Source organism: Pseudonaja textilis, chromosome 1 (assembly GCF_049901715.1).
Source record: "Pseudonaja textilis isolate UNSWEBS1 chromosome 1, rPseTex1.2, whole genome shotgun sequence".
Taxonomy (NCBI): Eukaryota; Metazoa; Chordata; class Lepidosauria; order Squamata; family Elapidae; genus Pseudonaja; species Pseudonaja textilis.
In genome coordinates, this window is record NC_141990.1 from 318963935 (window position 1) to 318974118 (window position 10184).

The following is a 10184-nucleotide window of genomic DNA, read 5'->3' on the forward strand; positions in this document are numbered from 1 at the left end:
CAGGGGGTGGGATTCTACCAGTTCGCACCTATTCGCTAGAACCAGTTGTTAACATTCTAAGCAGTTTGGAGAACCGGTTGTTAGAAGAAATTTTTACTGGCCTAATCCTGTAAGGAAGGCAGGAAGGAAACATTCTGGTGTTGCTTACAGAAACTGCCTCTCCGTTAACCCTTTTTACATTCTTGGCAGGACTAGACTTCCTGTCTCAGGAACGTCTCCGGAGTTTTTTTCCCCCTCCTTTGCTGGTACTTTGCTTGTGTGGAGTGACCATTCAAAGTTACCATGGCACTGAAAAAAGTGACTTACGACCATTTTTCACACTTACAACTATTGCGGCATCCCCACAGTCATGAGGCCAGGCGAGGAGATGCGTGCCTCAATGTGAGTGATGTTGATTTGGCCACGCCCAGCCAATAACATGACCACCAAGCCATGTCCACCAACTAAGCCATGCCCACAGAATCGGTTGTTAAAAAATTTGAATCCCACCCCGGGTGTGACCCCTAGTGGTCAGCTGTTTATTTCCACTGCATCTAATGGCAAAAAAAGAAAAAAGAAATGAGTCCCGATGCTTCCTTACTGGAGAATCTTAGGCCAGTTGGTCTCTCTGATCACAGACTACCTGCAGGGTTGTTGTTTTGGTAAAGTGGGGGAAACTATGTAGCATTTGAGTTCTATACCAGTGTGTGTGTGTGTGTGTGTGTGTGTGTGTCTGTGTGTGTCAAATGGGTAAGTTGGGGGGGAGTGTCACATCTGCATAATTGAAGCCACATCTCTTTTTAATGTGTTTTGTAACATGTGCAGAAAAAGAACAGGGCTGCCATCTCGACTTTTTTGCCTCTCCTCAGCTTCCCGGCTTGGGCAGAAAAGCAGTGGGATACAAATGTAGTATTTTTTTTTTTTTTAACACAGACAAAGGACAAAGTTACAGGTAGTCCTCAACTTATACCTGCTCATTTAATGACCGGAGTTAATAACAGCACTGGAAAAAAATGAGTTTTTTTCACACTTACGACTGTTGCAGCCTCCCCATAGTCATGTGATCAAAATTAAGGGGCTGGGCAATTGACTCGTATTTATGACGAGTATTGCAGTGTCCCGGGGGTCACATGATCTCCTTTTGCCCCCTTCTGACAAGTCAAGTCGATGAGGAATCCAGATTTGCTTCACAAACTGTGTGATTCATTTAACTGTGTCAAGAACGGTCGTAAAATGAGGCAAAATTCACTTAACAGCTGTCTCGCTAAGCAACAGAAATGTTGGGCTCAATTGTGGTCGTAAGTCAAGGACTACCTGTTTGGGAGGTCTGGGAGTCTGAAAGCAGGTCATTGTATCTGCTGAAATTTTAGAGTGTGGGAAAGCAACTCTGCCAAGATGTTACATTAGGCAAATGAGCAAGTTAGTTTAAATTCTTAACTTTTCATCACTCTTTAACCGTTTAACGGTTTAATCGTCTTAAAATTGAAACGGCTGGGATGAAACGCCCAAAGCCAGGAAAACTTTTAGTAGCTAGGCAAAAAAAAAATGCAATTGTAGTCTTCCATAATTTTAGCATGCATTTGAGAACGAGTCTCAGTGGCTTAACTTCTGGATAAGGGCACAAAGGTTTCAAATAAGATTTCCAGTGAAATTATGCAACACCTTAGCCTTTCCTGAGACAGCCGATGAATTATAGTAATTTGTGCTAAAAAGTAAAAACAGAATTTCTTCCTGCACTGAACAGAAAGAATTGAATATTGTCCAGAGTTCCTTTCATTCTATGTCTGTTTTTCACAAAAATCAAGATGGCAGCCCTAATACAGGTAGCCCTTAACTTACGACAGTCCATTTAGTGACCGTCTGAAGTTACAGCAGCACTGTAAAAAGTGACTTAGGGCTGTTTCTCACCCTTACGACCATTGCAGCACCCCTGTTGGTCATGTGATTTACATTCGGTTGCTGGACGACTGACTCAAGTTTATGACGGTCGCCATGTCCTGGGGTCACGTGATCCCCTTTTGTGACCTTCTCACAAGCGGTCTAGGTGGAAACTGCGCTCACTTAACTGTGTTATTAACCATTTGCAGTGATTCACTTAACAACCGCAACAAGAGAGGTTGTAAAATGGGACAAAACTCACTTAACAAACGCCTCACTTAGCAGCATAAACGATAGGCTGAATTGTGACCCAATACTGAGGACTCCCTGTATCGTGAAAGGAGCTCTGCTTTTGTTTAGAATGTGCCTCATGGCTGCCATCTTGTCTTGTTTTGAGGGGGGGAGAGGCTCCCCCCTTGTGGACACCCCCTGATTTTGTGGCCCAAGGACTCGGTTCCTTGATTCTATGCTGGCTTCAAAATGAAATTCTTCCAGATACGTTTTTTTTAAACGGTGTGTTTTAAAATCTGGAATCGGTGCGCAAGGAAGCAAAGATCGTAAAACAAGGATGTTGTGAAGCCCTGAAATTTAGGATGGGCGAGGTTTGTTTGTAGGGTTGAGTGAGCTTGGGTGGTGCCAGGGGTCAAATTCTGAGGACCGCTTGCTGGAAATTTTAAGGAAAAAGGCCAGCTTGTGTTTTTTTTGTTTTTTTCATTAAGAGATTAGATTAGAATTAGAGATGAAGTTTTGCTGTATAGCAGGGCTTGTTAAGTTTTGCAGCATTAAGATGAGTGGACTTCAACGCCATCCTGGCTAGGGAATTCTGGGAGTTGAAGTCCACCTGTCTTAAAGCTGCCACGGTTAACAAATACAACCAGACATGCTGCCCGTACAACCTTGCTTGAAATCAAAAGGAAAGAAAAAAAAATCGTTGGTCTCAGCTCCGGTTGGATAACAATTCAAATGCCCCTTCTACTTCTCTTTGCATTTTATCATCCCTAGAGAACAGGTGGGCAGCCATTTTGGACTTCAACTCCCAGAATTCCTGAGCCAGCATTGCTCAGGAGTTGATTCTGGGAGTTGAAGTCCACAAGTCATAAAAGGGCCCTTGTTCCCCAAATCCTGTCTTCCTTTCTCAGGGTCACAGGGAAAAGAATATTTTCAAGCCTCTAGTTGCCAGTGTTTCTTTGCTCTCACTTTCCCCCACCTTTTCCGAGCAGGATATAATGAGAATTAATTTTTTAAAAAAGATATTTTAAAAAAATGAATTAACTAAAGGGAGCCTCTAGCCTAAAATATTACAAAATCAAAAAGGAAAAAAAAAAAAAGATATGAACGAAAAAAAACAGTCCAGTTTCAAAATACAAGATCGTATATAGAAAATCCAGCAATGAGAAAAAAAACAAACAAACATTACTTTGACATTCCTGTTTAAAATCGCCGCTTAATCGCTTCTGTCAAAACTTTTACAGATTCTTTCTTTTCCTTAGGGTGTCCTTTCAGATCTTAGAGTAAAAAAAAAAAGTTCTCACCAAACCGCCACACTCTCTCTTTCTGCTCTCTTCCGTTTCGGAGCTGTCCCAACTTCAGCGGCTTTAAATGGCTGCCTCTTTGCCGCTGGCAAGAAGAGCTTCTCCTGGATCTACCAGGGACTTTGCGGTATCCCTGGGATCGACAGGACGCGCTCTTCACTTTCACCATCTCTTCGGGACGGTTTAGATCCGATAGGACCGTCCAGGAGCAAAGATATGAGCAGCGATCTCAGACCTCCAAGATCGCATGCCGTATCGTCGCGACGCCGGCTCCGCCCTCCCCCGAAATCCTGTCTTATAGAGGACAAATGAACCAGGCCGAAGCTCTACCAGTGAAATCCTTGCCATAGAGTTTAGAAGCAAATCTGCCACAAGGACTCCACAATTGCACATCGTTGTTGAACGTAAAAATTCCAGAGGGTTTGGCTACTGAGTTGTGGATTTGGGGCTGTGTTTTTGTGTTGTGTGTACGTGTGTGTTTCAAAAACAAGAACTGCAGTGAGATGCCAAGCTTACAGCTTGATTTTGCTTCTGCACATGCATAATGCAGTTGAACATAAACAGTCCTCGTTTAGCGACCGTCTCACTTAGCAACCACAACGACGACAAGGATGAAAATAGTAACACGTCGTAACCATCCTACCGTGGATCTTTTCAGGTCTGGAAAGCAAAGGAAAGCTGAAGTGAAACGTTGGTTTCACTTAGCGACCGATTTACTTCACCACTGAGGTGCCCGTCCCAATGGTGCTTGCTGAATGAGGACTACCTGTGCAGTGTTGTTAGAGAAAAGGTTCCCTGCTCAACAAGGCAGTCCTCGAGATATGACCGTAATGGAACCCGCCAATTACGATCACTTCTCGAGACATTCGTTAGGTGAAACCGCCTCACCGAATGACCCCGATATCTTGCGCTCCTTGATGCCAACGCTAAAGAACTAAAATGAACACAAATCTTTCAAACGGTGCCTTGGAGGTGGGGGTGACCCCTGGGAGGATGGCCTGCTGTAGCCCCCTCCCCCCAAGCCTGTCCCCATTTACAGTCATCCTCACGGGGGTCCCCACAATCCTTCCTTGGCACCAGCAATCAAAGAGGTCAGGGCAGATGGAGATTGGAAGCCAAAGAAAGGAAGGAAGAAATACAATATAGAATAACAGAGTTGGAAGGGACCTTGGAGGTCTTCTAGTCCAACCCACTGCTTGAACAGGAGACCCTATATCATTTCAGACAAACAACTGTCCAGTCTCCTTTTGGAAAGCCTCCCATGAGGCAAGCCCTTCTTACTATTAGGAAGTTTCTCGTTAATTCCAGATTGCGTCTCTCCTCGATTAGTTTCCACCCGTTGTTCCTCATCTTGCCTTCGGGTGCTTTGGAAAATACCGTGTTTCTCATATAATAAGGCCGGGTCTTATTTTTTTTTTTTGAGCCCCGAAAAAATGGCTAGGCCGTCTTTTCGGGGGTGACTTAATTCCCCCCCTTGCATCTTCGGGCGGGTGGTGACGGCTTGGATGTTGACCTTGGCGTTGGTGGGGCACTTCGTCTCAGGGTCAAAGCAGGCAGCACCATATCCGGGTGTGCAACAAAAGTACTTCCTAATGGCAAGCCCCCCCACCATTCCCCCCCCATTTTGCATGTTTTAATATAGGCCTTAATTTTGGGGGGAGGGGCTTAATTTCATTTCATGCCTATAAAACATGCTGGGACTTCCTATTGGGGGAGGCCGTATTGTTGGAGAAACAGGGTATTTGGCAGCCCCTCAAATATTGGAAGATGCTATCATGTCACCCCTAGTCCTTCAGCTCATTAAACTAGGCATAGCCAATTCCTGTATAGAGAACTGATGAGAACGAGAATCGGTGGGCTCAGAAATTTTGTAACGGGTTCATAAACTTTTGACTCCTACGGTATTTTAGATTCTTTTAAATTCCAGGCAGTCTCCTCCTTCCAAATCCTGCCCTTATTCTTTTCCTCTCCCTTCCTGCTTATAACAAAAAAAGAGGATTTTTTAGTGTCCAGAAATCTTTATTGTCCCTTTGGCAAATTTTATTTCCAGCTTAATTACCTATTGGTGCCAAAATGGATTTTTCCGATTTCTTATTCAGCTCAGTTCGTTGTCAATGCGAGGAAGGAGAGTGAAAAAAAAAAAAAACCCTTTCCCTTTTCACTTTCTTTCGCTGCTTCCGACTCTTCTTTGGGAGCGATGTTATCTTTTGTAAAAATTAAGTTCCAGGGTACCTTAGTTGTTGCTTTTTATCCCGGTCAGCCAAAACTTTCACTTCTTATCTTCCTCCTGCACTTTCTTTTCCGGTTGAGTGCTTCTTTAAGGCGGCCATTTCTGACCACCGCTCTTACCGCCTTCGGGAAAGGGAGTTTGGCCGGCTGAGGAGGAAAGATGCGGCTTTCTTCAACCCTGTCGGTGATCTCCCCCCTCTTCACCACCTCTACGGGGTGGCTTAGCCCCGAAGCCAGTTGTCTCGGGGCGCTCCAGCAGCGAGCCCAGGCAGAAACCACGCACGATCGCGGATTCCTGTCTGTCGCCGAAGCCCTGCAAACTGGAAGTCCAAAGCTTAAAAGTAAAAAAGTCAAGTTAGTTGGGCCCCTGGTGGGATCTCCCCTTCGTTTCTGTGGCTTCTGAGGCCCGAAATTCTCAGTTCTCCTTGCTTTCTTTGGCTTTCAAGGTCCAACTGATTTGGTGTCGCTGCCTAATTTCCATCGAGTGGAAGAAGGTGCCCAGCAGGTTGTGGGGGATGGGTGGGTCAGTGCAGTCAGTCGTAAGGCTGAAAGACGGCAGCCGTTGTATCTTTCAAAGCGAGTTGCGAGTCGCTTTTGGGTAACTTCAAATGGTCACTAAGTGACCTGTCATAGGTAGAAGACTACCTGTATTCACAATACAGAATAACAGAGTTGGAAGGGACCTCGGAAGGCCATCTAGCTCAACCCCTGCTCAACCAGGAGTCTCTATACCATTCCGAACAAATGGTTGTCCAATCTATTCTCGAGATGGACTTTTCTTGGTTTTTTTTCCTCGAAGACGTTTTCGCTTCTCATCCCAGAAGCTTCTTCCGTTTTGACTGAATGGCGGAGACCGGAAGGATTTATATTCCTTGCAGTCCTTCCATTCTCCATCGTTCAGTCAGAACCGAAGAAGTTTCTGGGATGAGAAGTGAAACATCTTCAAGGAAAAAACAAAGAACTTTGAAAAAAAGCACCTTGGGGACAATCAATATTTGGATGACTGAGAATCTCCATAGACCGGCCCCTCCGTTGTAAGCAAAGTGCTCAGCCTACCCCAAATAGTAAGGTAAGTCGTTTTTTGCATTTAGGCCTGTGTGTCTTGTCTGAAAGGCCAACCTGGGTCAGAACAGCCTAAGGAGACTGCATTTCAGTGACGGCTGGGGAGGGAGGGCATTTCTGGAGGGGGAAACTGGCTTTTGTAAGCCTCTTTAAGGCACAATGGAATTTTTAGCTCTAGCCATTCTGGGCGGGCACAGAAGGAATGTTGGCAATCTACCATTTTTTCCTTCCTGACGTTAAAAATAAAAATAAAAATTGGAAATTCTGGACAGGTGGGGGCATCATAAGATTGAAGCAACAAGGGAAACAAGCTTGGTGAATCACTTCCTTGCATGGTTAAGCTAAGGATCTGTACGAAAATTCACTGCGTTGCTGCCTTTCTTTTCACAATGCACAGCAATAAAAACATCTGCCTTCGCTCTTGTTTATTGAAGTCTTTTCAACATCTTGAGGTCTGGCAGGTTTGACGATCCTGTTTCCGACCATTCCGCGGGCGGTGAAAACTTGAATTATTATTCCCCGTTATTGGGGGAAAGGAAAGGTCCCAGTTAGAGGGATAGAATCAAGATCGCGGGAAAGGTTAATGCCACTTTATAATGCCTTGCCAAGGCCACACTTGGAATACTGCAAATGATTATAGCATGATATAAAAAAAGACGTTGAGACTCTAGAAAGAATTCAGAGAGCAACAAGGATGATCAGGGGACTGGAGACTAAAACATAGAAAGAACTGTTGCTGGAATTGGGTAGGTGTAGTTTAATGAAGGAAGCACTAAGGGTGACATAACAGTGATCCAATATTTGAGGGGCTCACCCAAAGAAGAGGGGGTCAACCTATTCTCCAGTACACCAGAAGGCAGGACAAGACCCTATGGATGGAATATCTAACCTAGAAATGAGGAGACATTTTCTGGCAGAACAATTAACTGCTTCCCTCCAGAGGTTTTGGATGCTACAGCACTGGAGGTCTTTAAGGACGGCCATTTTGTTGTGGCCTGCCAGCGGCCAGCAGAGCTGATGGCAGACTCGGACAGCGAGGAGGTTGGGGAGGAACACAGGCCAGTCCTGGAGTCTGGGGAAGGCTCGGACGAGGGCTCTGCATCGGAGGCAGAGATGGGGGCCGGGGTTGTCTGACAGTTACCAGCTGCCTTCGGAGTCGGAGATCAGTGGGGCAGAAGAACAGCTGGAGCCTGTTCCCAGTGTGCTCATGTGCAGAACTGCCAGGAGAAGGGAATAGTTAAAAAACAAGGGTCGACTCGGGAGTAAATGCACAAGTGGAGGGTGAAGGGCCCCTCCCGTAGGGAATAAAGAGGAGGAAAGGGGAGTGGGGTTTACAGGAGAACAATTAGTTCAATTCATTAGGGTGAAGATCTGACTTCTTGGCAAGTAATTGCTGCTACACCGTGGCGTTTGGAAGATATCGGCCTGGCAACTCTCCAAGTCTAATAAAGGTCCGTAGTTGTAAAATCTCACGAAAGACTGTTTCCCAGGACTTTGCTGGAGAGGGATTAAGTTTAACCTAAATAAAAGGGTGTTGTTTTTTTTAAATCAGGACGAGGAGCCTGCTTCGTGCTCTTGGGAAGCTTAGGTCAGAACACATTTGTCTGGAACGGGTATAGAGTTTCCTGCCTGAGCAAGAAGGGGATAGACTAGAAGACCTCCAAGGTCCTTTCCACAACTTTGTCGTTCTGTTATTCTGCTGGATTTCCCCATGGGGAGACCGGGGTGGAAAGATACAACCCCCCCCCCCCCTGCATTTCTGTCTGTTTAAATCACTGCATGGCTGCTTCAAACAGCAGGAAGATTTCAGGAAACATTAAAATCCACTTCCCTGGAGCAGAGGACAATTAGCATCCAAACCAAAATCATTTCCTTGTTATTTTCTCACTTCTTCCCGCCAGCTTAGTTTTCCAAGATCCTTTTGACGGCATGATTAAGCCACAATACATTCCATGCAGGGTGCCGTTCTTGCCTGATTTGAAAAGGGGTTATTTTATTGGTATATTGCTGGTAAAAGCCTGAAAGATGTCAGACTAAATGACTAGGAGCCTGCCCCGCCCCCCAAAACATGTTCTCCAGGATAAAAGGCTAAAACATTTGGGATCCTTTAACTTGGAGGGGGAATGCGTGAGAGGAAAATTACAGAAGAGAGCTGGAAGGGTCCTTGGAGGTCTTCTAGTCCAACCCCCAATTCAAGCAGCAAACCTTACACAATTCCAGACAAATGAGAGTCCAATCTCTTAAAAACTTCCAGTAACGGAGCATCTCTCCATATTCCTTTATCTTCAAGTGATGGAATACAGATAGTCCTCCACTTACAACCATAATTGAGACCGTCTGTTTCTGTGGCTAAGTGAGTTAATTGAACTTCGCTCCACTGTAGGACCTTTTCTTGCCACAGTGGTTTAAGTGAATCACTAACCCGGTTGTTAAGTGAACCTGGCTTCCCCATTGACTTCGCTTGTCAGAAGGTTGCAAAGGGGGGAAATCACGTGACCCCGGAACCGTCATAAACACAAGTCAGTGGCCAAGCATCCGCATTTTGATCCTGTGGACCATGGGGATGCTGCAACGGTTGGTCACGTGAAGAATGGTCAGAACTGAGATCGTGAGGGCTCCGTCACTGAAGAGCTCCAAGGAACCTCATAGAAAACAGCATCCTTGGGAATCTTATTGTTCACCTACTGTCTTCAGATGACCAGGAACCAAATGGTTTCATACAATTCAGACTCCACTATTGAATTAAAAACAAAACACTTTCCATTCTTCCTCGGATGGGCACAAAACAGGAAGAACGTTGCTTTGCTTCAACGGACTGTCATTATCTACACCAGTGGCCTCTGATTTTTCTGGCATTGTGGACCAACGGCAGGAGGGGGGATGGTTTCACACAAACAATGGGTGAGCACGCACACGCACGTGTCGCTCCATTTGTGTCACACATGCCCATTGCGCAAAAATGGAGCTGCGTGCACACATTGCCATTTCCGCAGCCCAGTTCCAAACAAGCCACCTCCCAGTACCGGGCTGTGGACCTTGGATTGGGGACCCCTGTTATACTAGAAGTTTCTAAAAGTTTGGCTTTATGCAGGTTTATGCATTTAACTTGGAAAAATTCAGGATACCTGACATCAGCGGCTCCCCGATAACACCTGACTCCCAATTCTTTAATTTTGCTGCAAGGTAGCTGTCATTGAATAATTAGGACCTTCTTCGGAATTTGGGAATTAAACTGGCCTGAGTTTTTCAAACTGGCTTCTGTGAAGCTCTAGAACGGAGGTTTCCAAGTTATGCGGGCTGGAGAATTCTGGAAGTTGAAGTCCGCAAGCCTTAAAGTTGCCAAGTTTGGTGACCTCTGGATCAACCCAGTCTTTTTTGAACCCAATGAACCTCTCATTGCACTCACTCATCCTATGAGTTCCTGTCTCAGTGTTGACTTCCCATCTGACTCACTCTATTCTTTCCATGTGTGTACACAAACCCAACATCCTGTTTGGCCTCTGA